Consider the following 21,806-nt stretch of genomic DNA (forward strand, 5'->3'; position numbering starts at 1 on the left):
ATTTTTGGTAAAATCCTTTGCTAGCTGTAAATTTCTACTGCCAGTTACCTTGCCTATTGGAGAAAAGTACAAAATAAGAAAGTCGTGAATAAAATACAGATTTGGCATTTGATTAAAATGTTAATTATTACACTGGTAAATAATATTATGCTGTTTGTAAGGGAGATTTCTCTGTCAGGAGCAAGAAACAATTCCAAATAATAAAATGTGCTACAGACTGCTGTTAGGCATACACCTGAATGTGAACTCTTCCTGATAAGTTCAGAGGGTATGACTATCATAATCATTTCTCCATGGTACAGGAAGTGAGATAAGAAAACCATTGTTCACACTTACTATTATTTTCACATTAAGGAAATCAATCCTGCAGAGCAACAACTGAGTCTGGTCAAACAGTTTACCAGTGGTGTGGGTAGAGTCAACCTGGGGCACCTTTAGGGCTACAGTAAACCTAGACACTTACTTCTCTAGCTGTATAAGACGTATAAGACGCAGATCAGGCACCATAAAGCTTATTTAAACAAACAACTAATGGAAGCACCTGATAAACTAAGCCCTGAAAATCCCATGTGTGATGGGAAACTGCTTAAATAAACATAGGCAGAGTGGGTGGAGAATACCTGCAACTTCTATCGTCTTGTAGAACGAAGGAAATAGAATTTTCCTTGATCAAATATGCAGGATTTCAAAGCTGCTGTCTGGTGGAGAGTCAGGGCCATATTCACTCTTCGTGTTAGCAGGTGTAATTCTGTAGTCTTCAGTGGAGTTGTGACCTATGACACTGGGCCCATGCTTAGCAACATGAGCCTATGTGCAAGGTTTGGGTACTGGAAAGAATTAATGTGCAGCAGGGAGATTGCTACAGAGAAGGATATTTTGAAGGAATTTTTGGGTGTGTTGGCAGTATGTAACAGGACTGCCGTTTATTGAGGAGTCCCTTTTGCAGAAGTCTCCCTCCTCAGGGCCCCTTACAGTTCCCTCCCCCCAACCCAGCCTTTCTTATAAGTCCTTCCGCCCTCCACTTAGGGCTGTGTCAATGACCTCAAACAGTCCCAGCAATAAAGTCCATCACTGCAATCCAAAAGTTCACACGTACCATCTACAAGGAGCTCTTCCTCTGTCATAGCCTGCTTTGCGCAGCATTACCTTTCATAACTGTCTCTCCTGGGCGTTTAGCCTTCTGGCTTCCTTCTTGTCTCCTCGGTTCAGAGAAAGAAGGCAGTCTATAAATAGTGCTCTCCTCCAGAGAGTTCCTCCCAATTGGCTGGAAGAGAGGGGTGTATATAGACTGCCTCCATTGTAAATGGGCTGCCATGGCTGTGGGTAAAGAGGTCGGAGGGAACACAGGAAATTGCCATAGTAGATCTGACCCAGGTCTATCGAGTCCAGGACCTTGTCTCTGACAATGGCTAGTGCCAGATGCTTCAGAGGAAGGTGTAAGAACCCTGAAGTAGGCAGATGAGGGATAATTTGACCCAGGAATTAGATTTTAACTTGATCTCTAATAGCTGGAGATCTTGCACCCTGAAACATGAGGTTTAATATCTCTCCCAAAAGTTTTGCAATAATTAATTATGAGTGGATATTCTTGTTATCCTTATTCTTGCTAAATTCTTGGCCTCACCAATGTCCTATGGCAATGAGGCTCTTTGAAAGGTCCCCTGTAATGTTTCTGTAACATGCAGGCAGAAGCTCTGCCCTTGAAGTGGCTCAGTCAGAGATACTGAGTCAGGAAGTTAACTGTGCTGAAGCATGAACTCTAAATGTTAACATCTTTTATTAGTTTCAAAAGAACTGCACCACAATTAACTCCGCAGAATATCTCCTATGACCTTACTGTCTTCACATTCAGATAAACAGTATTCGTGCAAAGAGCTGATTGAAAATTTTCAAATCCCACTTCAATGACATTTTTGTTGGATTTTTGACCAAAAACAAGGGTTAGAATTTTTGACAGAAATTTTTGTGAAAATATCCTCCCATTTTTTGACCAGTTCTGCTGGTTAAGACTGTTGTAATAGCGCTGTCTGGTGAATCTCAATAATTTTACAGCCCTGCACTCTGAGCAGCACTGCTTTATCTGGTGAGTGGGAAAATAGGGTGGGGAGCCAGTAATAGATAAAAAAATCTCTATGACTAAAACATCAAGGGGGAGGGAAAGGAGAGAGAAAATACATGGTTCTAAGTGCCTCTGTGGTGGTTGTGTGCCTGGGGAAACATGGGTAGCAAGAAAATAGAGAACAAAGACAGAAGAGGATGGTGGGAGAGGATAAGAGAGAGAATGGACCGAAACTAAAGTGGTGACAGTGACTGTGTTTGTGTGTGGCATGAATAAAAGGTCAAAGGGTGCAAGACCACCCCCATTGCAGAGCTGAGGCTCTCACCTAAAAGGTCAGGAAATGCCCTTTGAACTCTTAAACAAGTCAACTTGTCTCCAGCTTCTCTTCCTTCCCCACCCCTGCTTCCCCTTGCTCCAGCCCCTGAACATGAATGGAGAATTGCTAACATAGTTCCTATTTTTAAGAAAGGGAAAAAAAGTGATCCGGGTAACTATAGGCCTGTTAGTTTGACATCTGTAGTATGCAAGGTCTTGGAAAAAATTTTGAAGGAGAAAGTAGTTAAGGACATTGAAGTCAATGGTAAATGGGACAAAATACAACATGGTTTTACAAAAGGTAGATTGTGCCAAACCAACCTGATCTCCTTCTTTGAGAAAGTAACAGTTTTTTTAGACAAAGGAAACGCAGTGGATCTAATTTACCTAGATTTCAGTAAGGCGTTTGACACTGTGCCACACGGGGAATTATTAGTTAAATTGGAAAAGATGAGGATCAATATGAAAATTGAAAGGTGGATAAGGAATTGGTTAAAGGGGAGACTACAACTGAAAGGTGAACTGTCAGGCTGGAGGGAGGTTACCAGTGGAGTTCCTCAAGGATCGGTTTTGGGACCAATCTTATTTAATCTTTTTATTACTGACCTCGGCACAAAAAGTGGGAGTGTGCTAATAAAGTTTGCGGATGATACAAAGATGGGAGGTATTGCCAATTTAGAGAAGGACAGGGATATCATACAGGAGGAAATGGATGACCTTGTAAACTGGAGTAATAATAATAGGATGAAATTTAATAGTGAGAAGTGTAAGGTCATGCATTTAGGGATTAATAACAAGAATTTTAGTTATAAGCTGGGGACGCATCAATTAGAAGTAACGGAGGAGGAGAAGGACCTTGGAGTATTGGTTGATCATAGGATGACTATGAGCCGCCAATGTGATATGGCCGTGAAAAAAGCTAATGCGGTCTTGGGATGCATCAGGAGAGGTATTTCCAGTAAGGATAAGGAGGTTTTAGTATCGTTATACAAGGTATTGGTGAGACCTCACCTGGAATACTGTGTGCAGTTCTAGTCTCCCATGTTTAAGAAGGATGAATTCAAACTGGAACAGGTACAGAGAAGGGCTACTAGGATGATCCGAGGAATGGAAAACTTGTCTTATGAAAGGAGACTCAAGGAGCTTGGCTTGTTTAGCCTAACTAAAAGAAGGTTGAGGGGAGATATGATTGCTCTCTATAAATATATCAGAGGGATAAATACCGGAGAGGGAGAGAAATTATTTATGCTCAGTACCAATGTGGACACAAGAACAAATGGATATAAACTGGTCATTGGGAAGTTTAGACTTGAAATTAGATGAAGGTTTCTAACCATCAGAGGAGTGAAGTTTTGGAATAGCCTTCCAAGGGAAGCAGTGGGGGCAAAAGATCTATCTGGCTTTAAGATTAAACTCGATAAGTTTATGGAGGAGATGGTATGATGGGATAACATGGTTTTGGTAATTAAATATTCATGGTAAATAGGCCGAATGGCCTGTGATGGGATGTTAGATGGTGTGGGATCTGAGTTACCCAGGAAAGAATTTTCTGTAGTATCTGGCTGGTGAATCTTGCCCATATGCTCAGGGTTTATCGCCATATTTGGGGTCAGTAAGGAATTTTCCTCCAGGGCAGATTGGAAGAGGCCCTGGAGGTTTTTCGCCTTCCTCTGTAGCATGGGGCATGGGTCACTTGCTGGAGGATTCTCTGCTCCTTGAAGTCTTTAAACCACGATTTGAGGACTTCAGTAGCTCAGACATAGGTGAGAGGTTTATTGCAGGAGTGGGTGGGTGAAATTCTGTGGCCTGCGTTGTGCAGGAGGTCAGACTAGATGATCATAATGGTCCCTTCTGACCTTAATATCTATGAATCTATGAAGGGCCTTTCACTTCATATTCCACCCACCAGAAGTTTTCCTTTTTTCATACAGCCTCACATGCTCTGTCTGAGCTCTCCCTGTTGTTGGCCTACCTCTCTGTTCCTTGTCCATTGCCAGCTTCCATTCTGGTTCCTTCCCTCCCCAGCACTGACATTTCTAAGGTTCTCTGCCTCCCCCTCTGCTGGTTCCCACTCCAGAGGTGGGGCTGGGAACCAGCAGCAGGGAAAAGTGAATCATATTGGTAGCATGGGCCAGAAGAGGAGATGGGTGAGTAGATGGGGGTTTACAAGGTAGGGCAGGTATTAGTCCATTTTTCCTCCAAGGTTTGTGATGATTTCCCTTGCAGAATGGAATCAGTTGTGTCACAGTTTCGTATGGGTGAAGAAATGCTGCCTGTGAAAAACTGGCAGTGAAATATGAGCTATTCCTTCCCTCCCCACCACTTCACGCACATGCTCACACACACACAGTGTAATGCACTATAGGTTAGCAATATTCTGAGGAAATGTAATGGGTTTTCATATGCCTGTGTTGTTTTTCCCTGTTGGTAGTGCATACAGTGATCTTTGGAAAATGTCTCTTCACCAATACAGTCTTGTTAGCACCCAGAGAAGTAAGAACTGTAACTTTTATACCTGCACTCTTCTGTTTAGTAGCTGTTCTGAAAATGAATTAAAAGACAGTTGTAAGCAAAGCAGTATCCATCCCTTTGTAACATTCCACTGATGCTGGGCAGAACTTACAGTCTAGGGTTTTGAGGCTGCTTCCAGCAAGACCACCTTTGGTTTAAATTTAATTTGCATTTTTCTCTAAGAGCCACAGATGCTGAATCTTTTCTGACCTTGTTATACTTCGAGTTTGACAATCCAGGCTTGAACTTTACATTTGCTTAGCAGTGTGGGTGCAGCTCCACTTTGGAGGGTTTTTTTGCTGTGTATGTATGGTGCCACATGGCTGCTTCATCCCTTTTAAATTTCTTGATGTTCTGGGCAGATAACCCTTACCGTCAGGCCTGGACAAGAGAGAAAGTGAAGAGAAAGCTCAGAGTAGGTTAGCACAGTGCAAAGGGCACTGCTTGGAGCTTAACAGCATGTTGTAGAAGCATCATACTTAGCCCAATCATTATTATTTATTTGCATTATGACAGTGCCTAGAGATCCCAATTGAGATCGGATCCCTATCATGCTATGCCCTACACACACACAGTCAGAGTCCCTGCCCCCACGAGTGCAAATCGAAATAGCAGTGACATATGCAGGATTGGAGAAAGTACTGTTATTCCCCATTTTACTGATTGGGAAGGCAAGCTCAGAGGGCTGTGTTGTCACAGCCCATATTGGGCCACACCCTTCACTGCCCAGCAAAGCTTGTTACCCACCTGACATTCTCCCATGTGTGGAAGTAGGCAGGAGAGGCATGGCGGGAAGGAGGAACCCTGGATCCCCTCCCCTGACTGGCTGGCTAGAGTAGCTTCCCTGGCACACATGGGGATACAAGCTACTCCATGGAACAGGAGAAGTAACTTACCCCCTCCCCACAAGCGAGGTGGCACTTCATTTGCTACTAGTTTCCTGTGTGCAAAAATGGTCAGTTCAGCTACTCCCAATTCCAAAGCCCAGAGGGAGCTCAGGCGTGTTCTCTGTGGTTTCTCTTTACAGGCATTCATGGGAGGAGGCACTGATAAAAAAATCTCCCTCCCAAATACACCTTAACCACAGTCAGCCAAGTGCTGTAAAGGAGGAAGACGTGAAGGACGTATGTTGACAGCAGATCCCAGGAAATGTTTCTTCTATTCCTTTCCCACCCAGGACCACATATTTCATTGTCAGAATCAGGTTAGAAGAAGGTTGGGCAAAGGAACAAGAGATCCCCAAACAATGATGAAATAGGGACATCTCTCAGTCTGTCTTCTTATTGCATCTGATGCACCATTTGACTGGAGCTGTATGGGGAGAAGTTCCTGTTTAGCTTCAGGATCAATATAATAAACGCCTACCCTCTTTTAACTGAGCTGAATGTTTCCTTGTCCTTACTTGCACCACTGCTGCAGAGAACTCCTTTGCAAAGCTAGCTAATAACCATTATTGCAAGGGAATGCAACAGCAGAATTTCTAGCAGCTTCACAGGAAAGCATGTATGTTGGCAGAATCAACCTTCTTGTCCATTCTGCCACATTCTTTCTCCATGTTCTAGTGCAGACTGAATGCTTTTCAATGCTACATTCCTGTAAACATCTGCAAAGCTACCTCTTTGTCCTCCTTCAAATCCCTCCTTAAGACTCTCTCCTTTTCTGTGATGCTCATGACAAACTCAACAAGATTGGGCAGATGATGTGATGGCACTTCCACTTTTCACTCTGACTGGCATTGTTTCATTGTGCTCCTCCATCTGTTTGTTGTATCTGTCTGTTGTCATGTGTCCTAGATTGCAAACTCTTTGGGCAGGGACTGTCTTTTTGTTATGGGTTTGTACAGTGCCTACCATGATTAGGTCCAGGTCTATGATAGGGTGCTACCTCAATACAAATAATTAGTAATAGGAATTTATATCCGGTTCACTTGCTTGGGCAAGCAGAGGATTCTGGTATTTTTATAATAACTTTCCCCCTATTAGGAGTTTAGGTAAGCATGAACCCGTTGAAGAGAAACAGGCAATAAAAAACAAAGGGCTTTCTAAAAAGCCCTAAATCATGACCTCATAGACTAGGAAGAGAGTAAAACTGTGAGTTGGTAGAAACCTATGTAATTGTACTGAGGGGACAATATGTGTTCCCTCGATGGCAAATAATAATATTGAAACTTGTAAGAGGACAGACTTCCCATTTACAGCCAGTTGGTGATGTCTTCATTTTCTGATATGGTTAATTTTATCAAGTAAGATTGAAAAACACATCATTTAAAAAATTTTGATGTCTGAGTTTTTTTTTAACAGTCTGTTCTTGCATCAGTGTTTTAATGTCAAATATTTTTATGTAAAATATAAACCTTTGTTTATTCAATGTTTTAATCTACTAATAAACTTTTATTTTAAAAAATATATATTTCATAGTGTTTACTACAGTAAAGCTGTTAATTAAACCCAATCTGGTATAATGCCAAATAGTTAGGGTACTTGGGGCAAGAAGAATCACTAATTTGAATGAGTGAAGCTGTAATTGGCTATTTATAGCAGAGCTTCTGGCACCACATGTTCTTGTTCTAGTTAAAGGAAGCACTTCAAATACTAAAATATCTGAGCATTACAGTTTTGTGTTTGAGGAAAATTTAAGCCCCACATAGACAGAGAGATACACACACACACACACACACACACACACAATCTGTATCAGACACTCTGTATAATTCACATTGAGAATGACCACCTATGCATGGTGGTTGATATGATCTATTCCTTACTTGTAAGACTATTACTGAAGTTAGATGAATGATTCATATGCAAAATGCTTATGGAGGAGCTTCCATGGGTGTAGAGCCTGGGTCTTAAGTTGGGGGTCATGACCACTGTGCCTCTCTTTATGGCTAGATGGGAGGGGAGTCTTGCCTTTTTTGGACGTAGCATGGAGTCATGGTATGGAAAAGGTTGAGAGCCAGTGGTTTGGAGTAAAGGCGAACAATGCTATGGAAACTCCACCATTTCATTTCATTGCCGTGAATTTGGGATCTGATGAATTCCAGCCATGTCTGCCAGCATAGACGGGGGGACGGTAGAGCCCTTTGTCACTGACAATTGATTGAGTGCTCCAGATGACTGAAGGATATATTGTAACACCATTTCACAAAATAACGGAAAACATGAAAATGTTTCTTAATGGAACTCTGCAGAACCAATCATTTTCTCCCCAGGTTCTGTCCTACATCCAATTTGGTTTCAGTGAGCGAGATTATATACTGTCAGCTGCTGTTAAAATTGTGGCTAATTGTCAATCAGATCAGGCCCTTTTGACATAAAAGGGGAGGAAGAATGAAAGCAAAGACAAGATGTATTTTCCCTTTGAAGAAACTAGTAATGTGTTTAGAGTGGCAGCATCTCATCTGAGCCTTTCAAGATGCTGGCTTTAAAACATCAACATTTATGAAAATGCCAAAATACATTTTACACTTTCTTTTCCTTTTTTCTTTCTTCTTTATAATCATTATTCTTTTAAATAAATTTTCTGCTAGGGTTGACATTTCCCCACTGCATGACTTCAGTTCCTGCTAGTTTACTATGTGATCTCATAGCTACAGCTGTATAAGCTTTTAAAATGTTACCTTGACTTCAACTCCTGATTCTATCTTTCAAAAATTCCACTAAGCTCTAATTTAGCAAAAGAGGGGAAAAATAAGCAGCGGTTTGTATCAAAGCACTCTTGGAAGTTTAAGGAGGCAGGAAAGCAAGCCCATGACTATTACATGTACAGGGGGAAATTCATATTTCTCTGTACACGGCAGAAGTAATCAGGCTTTGTGCATGGAATTCTGTGGGGTTTGGGGGAAGGACTCCATCCTGCAACACACAAGCAGACTCTGAGGCTGCATTATATTCCTGCATAGCTGCTATTCAAAGCTAGGATAGACGCAGCTGTCACTCCCTGCCTCCCCATATGCAAAACTTTGAGGTTACTGGTTCAGCCCTCATCTCTGTGCCTGGGATTTACACCTATTTGGTTTTGCATATTCTGGATCACTGACTCCTACTTAGCTTTCATGCATGAACATTTACACCCTTCTTGCATCTTCATCTCTTAATTAGACCCACTTTGCCCAGTTCAGACCTGGAATGAAATTTTCAAATGTGCTTCAATCTCATTTTCAAAAGTGACATAGGGACCAATGGTCTCAATCACTTTTAAAAAATTGGTGCATTTGAAATTTTTACTCTTGGTGTTAAAGTCAAAGAGTTTAAAATCTAAATAGATACACCCGGAAAAGGACAGGAGAAAGGAATTATTATCATCCCCACTTTATCAATGGGGAAGTGAGGCTATCTTGTCACAGCCCATATTAGGCCACACACTCATTACTTCCTGGCAAAGCTTGTGGCTCCAGCTGCTGTGGAGAGAACTGAGGCATCTCACTTGATATTCTCCCATGTGGGGGGAGGCAATGGAATCGCGTGAATAGGGTGTTGGACTAGCACTATGGATAGGCAGGTTCTATTCCTGGCTTTCCTGAAGACTTGCTGTGTGACCTTGAGCTAGTCATTATGCCTGTTTGATGCTTCAGTTTCCCTATCTGGAAAATGGGCACTGTGGGAGTTAGGGGTCCACTTGGGCAAACTCTTTACTCATAGGATTAGCCCTTAGCCCCTTTGAAGCCAAATAACTGGGTTTGTGCATAAAGACTTTACAATGAATAAGGCATAGAAGGGTTGGAGCCTAGGTTGCTTGTTCTTCTTTTCTCTCTTCTTCAAGTGTTGTCGTTGCTAAAAAGCCCCATCAAGAAAAGTCCTGCCAGTCTGTTCTAATACAGTTTTTCTGATCTAACCTGACACTTCTGATGACTAGAAGGTTAAGTGTGAAATGTCTTGAGAATGTGAAGGGATTTTACTTCCTCCCACCAATCAAGGCACAGGTTTTTTCCTTTTGATGCCAGGATGTGAACTTGCCGGTTTTAATTCACATCTCCTGACCATAGGGAAATGATCAATGGCACAATTAGGTCACAGATGCTGGAAATATGAGTGTGGAACACAGCCAAAGTCAGACTCTCTCACTTTGCATCTGATCCTAAGTGGTGGTGTGCGTCTGTCTGCATCTCCCCTGGAAGTAACTGAGTGTTGCAAGTGTTGAGGACGTTTCAGACTCAGGCTCTGCATGTCCAACTCCTCCTTCTTATTTTTGAAGCATATTTTCTAACATGCAAGTAAAACAGACATAAGCCTTGATTTCAGTTTTTATCAATACAAACACCAAGATATACATGTCCTTTTAAAGTTGTGTTACAAACCAGGAGAAAAAAGCATAGGTGAGAACGAAGGGAGCTCTGAAGCATTGTGACGAAGGATGGTCTTATGGTTGAGGCACTAGGTTGGGACTTAAGTGATCTAGGTCCAATTCCAGGCTATGCCATAGACTTCCTGTGTGACCTGGGCAAGCTGTTTTGGCTTCGGTTCAGCAAAGTACTTAAGCAGATGCCTAACTGTCATTGTTGTCACCGTGAAAAGTGCATTTGCTTAAAGATAAACAAGTGCTTTGCTGAATCAGGGGCACATATCTCTCTGTGCTTTAGTTCACTGTCTGTAAAATGGAGATGATAATGCCTCCCTAGCTTCCAAGGGGGGTTGTGAGGTGCTGGGATACTCTAGTGACAGGGGCTATATAAGTAGCTAGATAGGCTTGTAAAAATGATTGTTTCTGTCTTTCCTAAGACAATAGTGTCTTGACTTCAGGCTCCCACACAACTCTAGTTTTATCCTTGCCCAGCTTTCTGCTCATGTGCCAAGGCTCACAATTACAGTGAATGCAGTTTCAAGGGGATGCATCTTATTTGTATGGCAGTTCAGCACTGAGCTTAATATGTGTGTTCTCTTCTCTCCCTAAATCCAGTGCTTTGGTGGAGGAAAATGGAATGTAACTGTAGTTTATCCAACCAATATATTCGCTTTCCATTTGGAACTGCAACAAAGACAACTGTCAGCTGCTCAAATAGAAAGTTTCTCTTTGCAGAAATAAACAAATCCTGTGGCATACATCTCTTGAAAACACCTAACCAACCAACCCAAACAGCATTACAGTTCAGCGCAGATGTGTGTACGATATATAGAGCCATTCACATATAAGTGTCCCATGTCTTTTTCCAATAAAACAAATAGAGGACAAACTAAGACACACTGACTAAATACTAGATTCAACAGTAGAGATGAACTAAGAAACCGTGGATCCAAACACCACTGAACTTTGTCGGGGAGGATCCAAATCCAAATCCCAGAGCCCAGTTCCACCAATTCTGCCCTCAGTTACACAGACGTGGTGCTCATTGATGTCAACTGAATTGAGGTGTACGTGCCTGATTCACAACTGCCTTGCTCCTGTGCTAGGTCACTATAAAATGCTACCCAACAACTATGGTAAGGTTTTACGTGGAGTCTGCAGCTCACTTTTCACAAGTGTAACTAACTCTCTATTGCTTTGCACTTTGTGTAATCAGGCCTGAGGTCTTTAATTCAGCCTTAGTAACAGAAACCATTTCAGAATTTCAGCTACCAAAGAGCAACAAATGAGGAATAGCAGAAAGAGGAATCTGTATCCCCAAAGGAATTTTAGCTTAGTGAGGGAAGTGATAACATCTCTTGCTTGGAAGATCATATTTGACATAATAGATTATATAGAATAATTAACTACAAAATATATGTATGATGGACCTAGCCTATGAAATGCTTGACTTATTTTATCATGCACAATGTAAGGAGAGTGGTCACTTTGGATAAGGTATTACCAGCAGGAGAGTGAGTTTGTGTGGGGGCGGGGTGAGAAAACCTGGATTTGTGTTGGAAATGGCCCACCTTGATTATCATACACATTGTAAGGAGAGTAGTCCTTTGGATAAGCTATTACCAGCGGGAGAGTGAGTTTGTGTGTGGGGAGGGGGGTGAGAAAACCTGGATTTGTGCTGGAAATGGCCCAACTTGATTATCATACACATTGTAAGGAGAGTGATCACTTTAGATAAGCTATTACCAGCAGGAGAGTGGGGTGGGAGGAGGTATTTTTTCATGCTTTGTGTGTATATGATAAGATCTTCTAAACTTTCCACAGTATGCATCCGATGAAGTGAGCTGTAGCTCACGAAAGCTTATGCTCAAATAAATTGGTTAGTCTCTAAGGTGCCACAAGTACTCCTTTTCTTTTTGCGAATACAGACTAACACGGCTGTTACTGTGGAACATATTAATGGTCTTGATCCAGGAATTGTATTTTAATCTTTCACAATTTTATAGAACAAAAAAGTCTAACAGTCCAGACAGCCATGACTTAGAGATGAAAAGGCCAAACAAACTGGATCATACATGCTATGGCTGCATAACATTAGCCACAGATACACCAGATGTAGCAGCTACATATTAATAAACTGTATTAGATGTAAATGCACTTGACAGTCATGTGTTCCTGTGGAGGCCATTTCCTAAGACCATTGGATATTGGATGGCAGTCCTTTCTTCCCAATTAGAAGCAGATTGGACATAAAAAAGAATTAAATCTATAAAAGAAGAAGGCTGGATAAAAAGAATTAAAGATGCTTGTTACAGGGAAGGTAACGTATAAAGGAAGAAAAATGGATAGGGAGCCTCCAATTCCCCCAATTTTTCTAGCATATAAGGTTTACACTTGGATTTCAGCAGAATTAAGCAGGTTTTGCTCCAGTTACCTGGATTCAGTGGTCTACAGAGAATGTGGAGTGGTGGCAGCTGCTATCCCAACAAATGGGATATTCTGTAGCCTTTGGACTATTGCTAAACAGCTGCAGATTTCTGCAACCTGCCTGTGAGAACAAATTTGATTAGAGAACAAATTTGATTCCTCCTGAAAAGCATGGGTTTTTCTGCCTTATTTTAGCCCTATGGTAGCTTTTGACATTGGAAGGTATAATCTGGGGCTCATCGTTGGTCACTGGATTAGAGTCAGAGTGTTGTTTAAAGGTAGTGATATTGTTCTAAATAGAGGCTGCTAATCACTGAGATCTTTTGAAAATCTAGCCACTTCATAGAGGGCTTAAATAGGAACAACGCTGTCTTGAAAAACAGGCCCCATTTGTGGGTGCTGAGCACTTTAGAACATCTGTCCCTTAATGTCTGTTTGGGTTTATTTGCACAGATAATAAACTGCTTGAGTCTGCCCCATCCTCTATAAAGCCAAACCTAACAGACCGTTAAATCAACCAAAATGGCTTTCAATAAACTGTTCCTATTGGGTTCTCTTAGCTACCATCTCTAGCTGTAGAAATATTATGTACAGTAATTCCATTTCTAAAATTAGAAAATTACTCCTGGGTTCAAATTGGATGGGTTTTTAAATAGTCAATCAATGTGGGTACCATGGATTGCTGTAAGAATTGGTGATAACGGGGGCTGGGCTTACATGAGCTAGGATTTGTGTACATGGCGGTTCAGGGTTCATGTTATTTAGTGATGTTTTGAAGAAGACAACTCTGTTGTAATTGCATTAGCTATATTTTGCCCTCAGTGAAACTGCTCTAATTTCTGTTGAAGTCAGTGGGAATTACACTCTGGTAAAGGAGAGCAGACCTGGGCCTAGAATGTGGAATCTTCATTCAAGCACACTGAGCATGCTTCTGTCAGCATAAACATTATTACATTGTTTCATTGTTTTCTCCTCTCCTGGGCCTACTGTCTGCTCCATTCCTTTTTAATGTTTCTGCAGTTTCTCATTATTTGAGCACAAAGCAAATAATGTTAGAGTTGGACTTCAGAACCTGCTATATTTGAGTGGGTATGAAATTAGCCAACATATGTTGACTCATCCTTGGCTAAAAACGGCTACCCAGCAACAGTGCTGAAAAGTCAGAGAGAACTCATCTCAGAGAGACTCTCCTTTCTGAGAGAAACAGCAGTCTTCAGTAGAGACAAATTCTTTTAGGTTCAAACTTCTTGACATGCGGGTGATGGGTTGTTAATGAAATATTAGGGATGGGTCAAATCGATGGTACAATATAAGGGCAAAATTAATTATTCACCCCAAACATGCATTAAAATCTGAATCTTGTAAATGTTGTTTGTTTTAAATGCTTGTCTGCCTGTACACTTCCAGGTTTCAGCCAGGACAGGTAGTGAAAATATCAAAAACCAAACACTCCCTCTGCCCTAGCCCACTCTGCTCCCACTATTTTTTGGTGTTATTTTTGACATATTTGGCTGTAGGGACACTTCAGAAATTTCGAGGCTGATTCTCAGATGAAAGCGGTTCAGATGGGCATCTGAATCTAAATGAAATTAATTTCTGAATCTTGGGAGCACCACCCATCATTACAAAACCGTTGCTGTCAGAGCCATGCTTAGGCATGTGTAAGGTATTACAATACTTGGGTGCCTCATGAATAGCACCAAATTTATCATTTCAACACCCCTGTGAGATGGGGAAGTATCATTACCCCTGTTTGTAGTTGGGGAACTGAAGCACAGGGATATTATGAGACAAGAAGTCTCTGGCAGATCTAGCAAGTGAACCCAGACCTCACCCATTTCAGCCCACTGTTTTAAATAGAAGGCTATACCTCCTCTGCAAATCCCAAAGCCCCTTCATTAGAACAGTAAAGTGTGCATTACTGTCACCATCTTGAAGTGGTAGCAAAGACCACTGTTCAGACATTGGCAGGCTGCCTCACCTGACCCAGAGCCACCCCTGCTCATTATACCCTGGGTTGGATGGGTAGGCAAGGCACCCTAAGTCTGGAGGAATCTAAATTTGTCAAATCCATTCAGCCCATGGGTTAGCCTTGCTCTGTGCTGAATTATTGGAGGCTGTTGTCTGTCTTAGAGAGACAGTCGCTCCCCCAGATTGTTCTCAGTGGAATGTAGTTTAGCCTGGCAGCTCTGATCTAACCCTCTGCCTTCCAGGGCACGGTTCTCTTGAAATTCAGATTGAACATGGTTCACAGCACCCTTTCAAAAATCTTGTTGGCAGCTCTCTGAAGTCCCATGTTTTTTGCCTGGCTTATTATTTACACTGCTTCGGAGAGAGCAATGAAGAAAACCCTATTGGCAAAGCCCTTGGTTGGTTTTTCTTTTATATATTTGATCATCCATGCTGGTTGTTGATGGCTACTCATAATCCTTGCCCCCATCCTCTTTGCCCATTCCCCCACCTCAAAGTGAATGAGAACTCAGTGAAGAGGGCACTTTTATAGAAACTTCACTATAAATGAAACCAAATAATAGATATAAGCAAGTTAAAAAGAGCAATGTTACCAGTGACTGGTACTGGAGCATTAGTAAATGCTACACAGCAAAAAAAGAAGCCTTCAGTACTATGCAAAAATTGCATTTAAAATGTAAACATGCAGCCCTGTTCTATAGAATAAGGGTTTTATAGATGAAAGACTAATTAGTCTGTCAAACTATTCTGGCTCAGTTGCTACAAAAGTGCCTAAAATGTATAGTACATCTGTGGAATGCAACAGAATGTCATTACGGTGGAAATGGTGCCACGCTGCATGAAGTTAATGTTGATGTGAGTGCTAACTTATGTCCAAACACAGAACACTGAAGTCATCTTCAAGAAGCTCTGAAGTTCTGATCCTCTGGGTAATGAAAAGATCTTTGATGGCAAAAGCCCTATTAAGGGTGCAATCCTGCAAGATGCGGTGCACCCCATAGCAGGTGCTCAGAACTTCCACTGACGGCATGGCAGGTTGTGATTGCTGAGCGTTGCTCAGGAGATGGTCATCATTCCATAGAGAGACTCTTAAAGGAACACCGGTGAAGGTTGGATTCTTGGGGATCACTCTGCAAGCTGAATCCACTTGGCTCCTGCCCTCCCCATTCCACTCCCAAAACTCCCCTCCACAATAAACCATGTGTAATGGCTTTCAATTATATAAATGTAGCCAGCCAAGGCAGCTTGCAGATAAAGTATTTATGCCAAGGAGCTGAATGTGAGGCTGCAAGAACAAGGTGGTCAACTTTCCTAAAACCAGCTGCAAACTTGAAACTCATTTATGGCCGAAAACTAAAAAATACCCAATTGTGCCGATTAGGATTCCTTAGCCCTGTCCATTGTAAATAATCTCTGAGATACTACTTAAGCGGAGATGTAAAATGGCAAATTAAAAAAAGAAAAGGAAACATAATATGGCCTGTATTAAATGTTAATGTGTGCTGTTTGCCAAGCACAGATTGCTAGGGGAGTTGATGGTGTAGACTGACTTGATTACTGTAAATGTAAATACAGACATTAAGAAACTGTGACAGACCTTTCTGGGTTTACGTACAAAAAGGCACATTGTTACTTCAGACAAAATACTGAAAAAAGGGAAAACAAATGCATCTTGATGTGTGATTTTACTTTTTTGTTAAGTAGTTTGTGGATTGATTTACTCTTTACATTCCATGCGGCAGGTTTCAGGTGCATTTATAAACCCACAGCCATGCTAAAGCCAACTTTTCAATCAAGTCCCCCACAAAAATCTTTAACTGAGAGCTAAGGATGCTTAAATACCTTTCCTGTCAATACATTCTCTAAAAATCAAGGAAATCACCAGTTAAGGTAAGATTAGCATGCAGAAAAAGTCATTTTTTGGCCCTTGTTTCAAAAGTATGTCTGGACTTAGCACCCATGCAGGTGAGGAGGGTGGTGATACAAGGATCCTCATATTTTCTGCTATTCTGCATGGGGAAGGGGGAAAGTAGTTGCCATTGGGCTGTTAATCTCTCTCCTGTACAGGTGGGAGGAGCCTTGGCTTTGTCTCTCCCTCTCCCTCAGTGCTAATGTACTGGCCAGCACAGCTGAGCTGGCATGGAGGGAAGGCAAGCTGTGCTAGAAAAAGGGCTGGTGAACTTGATATAAAATACATGGGGCAAGAAAGACTGAACTGGGACTCTTAGAATAGCCTTGTAAGGTTATAGTCTAGCCCATTGTACTCCAACACTATTAAATATTCCTCACCTCTACAACAAACTTCCTGTCATTTTTAACATACAGCTGCCCCAATACATGCACCTACTCCTCTAAATCACAGAGTTATAACCTTAACTCTGACCTCAATGAGCTAATGATATTCTTATGAACAGACATTTTTGCACTACAAAAGTCTAGAGTGTTTTATTATTACTTAAAGAAATCTGAGTTCAGAATTATGGTTATATGTTTGAGGGAAGGGCAGAGGAATGGGACATTGGGTTATGGATGTTTCCTTCCTTGCTAGGCAACCACTGGTGTGCATTACATTAGTGGCTGAACAAGTAAATCATAAGGGTTCAGTGATGGGTCACTTACTCATATTAACAGGTTTCAGAGTAGCAGCCGTGTTAGTCTGTATCCACAAAAAGAAAAGGAGTACTTGTGGTACTTTAGAGACTAACGAATTTATTTGAGCATAAGCTTTCATGAGCTACAGCTCACTTCATCGGATGCATACAGTGGAAAATACAGTGGGGAGATTTTATATACACAGAGAACATGAAACAATGGGTGTTACCATACAGACTGTAACAAGAGCGATCAGGAAAGGTGAGCTATTACCAGCAGGAGAGCAGGGTGAGGGGAAAGCGGGGGGGAGGGGGGAACCTTTTGTAGTGATAATCAAGGTGGGCCATATCCAGCAGTTGACAAGAACTGAGGAACAGTAGGGGGGGAAATAAACAAGGGGAAATAGTTTTACTTTGTGTAATGACACATCCACTCCCAGTCTTTATTCAAGCCTAAGTTAATTGTATCCAGTTTGCAAATTAATTCCAATTCAGCAGTCTCTCGCTGGAGTCTGGTTTTGAAGTTTTTTTGTTGAAGAATTGCCACTTTTAGGTCTGTAATCGAGTGACCAAAGAGATTGAAGTGTTCTCCGACTGGTTTTTGAATGTTATAATTCTTGACATATGATTTGTGTCCATTTATTCTTTTACGTAGAGACTGTCCATTTTGACCAATGTACATGGCAGAGGGGCATTGCTGGCACATGATGGCATATATCACATTGGCAGATGTGCAGGTGAATGAGCCTCTGATAGTGTGGCTGATGTGATTAGGCCTTATGATGGTGTCCCCTGAATAGACATGTGGACACAGTTGGAAACGGGCTTTGTTGCAAGGAAAGGTTTTTGGGTTAGTGTTTTTGTTGTGTGGTGTATGGTTGCTGGTGAGTATTTGCTTCAGGTTGGGGGGCTGTCTATAAGCAAGGACTGGCCTGTCTCCCAAGATCTGTGAGAATGATGGGTCATCCTTCAGGATAGGTTGTAGATCCTTGATGATATGCTGGAGAGGTTTTAGTTGGGGGCTGAAGGTGATGGCTAGTGGCGTTCTGTTATTTTCTTTTTTGGGCCTATCCTGTAGTAGGTAACTTCTGGGTACTCTTCTGGCTCTGTCAATCTCATATTATTCACATTTGGGCACGTTATGGGACAGATTCTCAACTGGTGTAGATCAGCTTAGCTCTATTGACTTCAACTCAACTGTGATGATTTATACTAGCTGAGAAACTGGTCCCATATATTTAGCTTTTAAAAAACAACAAACAAAAACAAGCATACCCACACAAAAAATCCCCAATAGTTTAGGATGTGCAAAAACTTGTGTAATGGACCAGCAAAAATCGGTAGCTTAGCTAAACTCGTGGGTAACTAAAGATGAAAACTACATTTCACTGGAAACCTTGGAAATACAATTTTTCAAACTGATTCTTCCCATCTCTGTCAGAGATATGGCTCAATTAAAGATGGTTTGGAGAGTGTAATGTATAGCTGTGGGCAACTGGAATTGAAGGCCTTTGAGCATTCTGAAATATTTTATTTCACTATAGATTCAGGAAGGAAAACTTGCATAGCCTTTGCTTCTCTAGCCATGCAAATCACAGCATGAGAAATAGCTTCCATGCCTCTTCTATAATGTGACTTCATTGCACCTGAAATTACATTGCAGAAATACTATTTTGAACTCCAGTTTCCCAGTGGAAAGCTTAGGTCAGGCAAAAGTAGCCTGGAGGGATACATTTGCCTGATTAAATTTGATATATTCTATGCATCTTTCCTAGCTTCCAGCCTTCGCATAGTACATTTATTCTACAAGCACTAAGCCAGTAATCATCTTCAGCCCCACCTATTAGAATTATTATTTTACAATATATAACTTCTTATCCATGGACCATGCTGTTTGTTCCATATAAACATAAACTGTGAAACAGTGAAACGTGTGCCTGATCACTGCATGAGATCAACTGCATTGCATCTATCTACAAAGGCAGCTTATAATTTTGTGTTGCCTTTTCAAATTAATGCCTATTAGAAAAATGAATAATTCTCATCCAAGTCACAAAACATCCAATAATAACAAAGACAGCTGGACAAAATGTTTCAAATGTAAAGGACTTTATATTTGAAAAATTGCCTTTTTTTTTAAAGCAATTTTTCATGAAAACCTGTTGATTTTCTCAAGATATTTCATTTTTTCATGAGACTATTGGGATATTTTTGGTTGCAAACTTAACCAGAAACATTATTGAAATCATTATGGACATTTTGAAGTCATTATGGAAATTTTTATGCTTATTAAAAAACTTTTGGCAAATAAAAATTTTGATAACATCTTCATAAAAATTGCAACAAAAATTTCTATTAAAAATGATCTGTTTCAAATCCTGTAAAATATTAGCAACTTTGAAATTTTGATTTTTTTCATGGCAAATGTATTTCATTTGTTGAAGAACCCTGTAAACCAGTAACCTTTTAAAAAAAAAGTTTTTGCTGTAGTCACAGTTATGTTCCTTGTTATTACAGCATTAAGACCTGATCCAGTGCCCAGTGACTTCAACGGGCTTTGGATTCGGTCTTTTGACTCACTCTCAGAGGAAAAGTCCAAAAAGGTTCAAGACTCAGATAGATAAATCACCTGTTTCTCATATTTAGCTGCTGCATGTAGAAATGGATGAATTATCTTGATTCTGTGCTTTGTGTGTGTGTATAAACAAAAAAGACATTCATTCAGTTACACCAGGTATTGCATATTTTGGCAACATTTTTCAAAATCCTGTTAATTGTGGATCAAACACAGCTTGATATACTCACGCACAAAGTCTTACTGAGTAACCCAACCAGGGTTTGGCACAGAGCTATCTATGCTGGATTGTTCGCTGATCCAAACTGACTTTTACTATGTTAAAAACCCTCCAAATCTGTGCTAGCAAAAATTGCCATTCCACCTCTTCCATTCATAGATTTTTCACAAAATACTCTTGAAGAGAAATCTGCAAGTGTTCCTTAAATGGAGCTTCTTTTTTGAACTTGTCTGTTAGCAAATAGAGCATCTGAGGGGAAAATCTATGAACGGTGAGGATGACAGACCAGATTTTAAAAGCTATTTAGCCTCCTAAAGATACAGATAGGCACCTGGGATGAGTTTTAAAGGTGCCTAAGCATGTTAATTGCCTGACTCCCATTAATTTCAATGGGATTTAGGTGCCTAAGCTGATTAGGTGCTTTTGAAAATCTCACTAAGGGCCTGTCTTTGTGTTTAGGCACCTAAATAGCTTTGAAAAGCTGGCCCTACACGTATTCTATAAAGATAAGTTTGTCAAAATGGGTGACTCTGTGGTGTTAAAGTGGTCTCATTTCAACATTTGGTTGAAAATATAAAAATATAATATGATCTTATTTTTCTTTTGCCTGTGACTGTTGACATGATGCCCTCATTTCTTGTTGGGTAGCGTTAAAACCTTGGGTTGGTTTCCTAAACTTCTGCCGTCAGCAAGCAATTTGCCACATCTCTTGCTATGAGACACAGTAATTTTAATTAGTTGCTGCATAAACCTGTTAATCTATTGAAGTGCACCCACCTGTTGTTTTGTTTTTAATGCCAAGCTCACTATAATTAACAGGCAGGCTTGATATACAGGATACATCACAGGTCCACATACGCGTCCTTCGTTGGAGTGACAATAGACCATGTAGCACAGCCCAGGGCCCACGCAAGACTAAAACAGGACATTGCTACTGTTGTAAGCTGCAAACAATAGACAACATGCTTGAGGCATCTTAACGAGAATCTTGAACAAAGTACCTACTTTATATTTAATAAAGCATTTGTTGTATGTTGACTATCCATGGATTGTAAAAGCAGCACCTACTGAAGTTTAATTAGCATAAAAGGTTGGTGTAATTAACTGCAGATTACATATTCAAATCAACAAATTTGCTAGTGGGATGCTGCAAACTCACTGAGTATTTAGGCATGTAGTCATTAGTTAGCGAGTTACAGTAGCTGTATCAAACTAGTTAGATATCAATTAACTTGTGAAATGCCTCTTTATTTTTTAGGTGATATCAAATAAGTGACATATAAGCAATAGGTACAGAACCTCTTGTTTAGTGGGTGTGATAAATGCTGGTTCAGAGCTTGATTCTCAATTTACCCTGAGGCCCCTCTACACAGTTCTGGTCATATAATAGGGTTTTAAGATGGGCATAAATTATATTTAACTTTAAGGCAGTGCGATCAAAAGGGTCCTTAGTGTAAATGAGCTAGGCTTTCAGTCCTTTAAAACTTCGGGCCCTATCTTGAAGTGAATGGGACTAATCACTTATGTGTTGTAAATTGCACAATCATCCCTTGATTTATTGGGATTGGCTAACGGTAATAATGAATAAATGGATGATAAACACACTGTTAGGCGAGCAGTACATGTTATTTCCACAGATCAGGCCAGGAACTATGTTGGAAGTGTGATTTCCAAAGTCAAATAATAATTAATAATACCTAGCTCTTATATAGCACTTTTCATCAGTAGATCTGAAAGTGCTTCACAATCTGTAATGTATTTATCCTTGCATCACTCCTGTGAGGTAGGGAAGTGCTATTATTCCCATACAGATAGGGACCTGAGTAGCAGAGAGGCTAAGTAATTTTTCATAGATTC

This window comes from Natator depressus, chromosome 7, assembly GCF_965152275.1.
Source record: "Natator depressus isolate rNatDep1 chromosome 7, rNatDep2.hap1, whole genome shotgun sequence".
Lineage (NCBI taxonomy): Eukaryota > Metazoa > Chordata > Testudines > Cheloniidae > Natator > Natator depressus.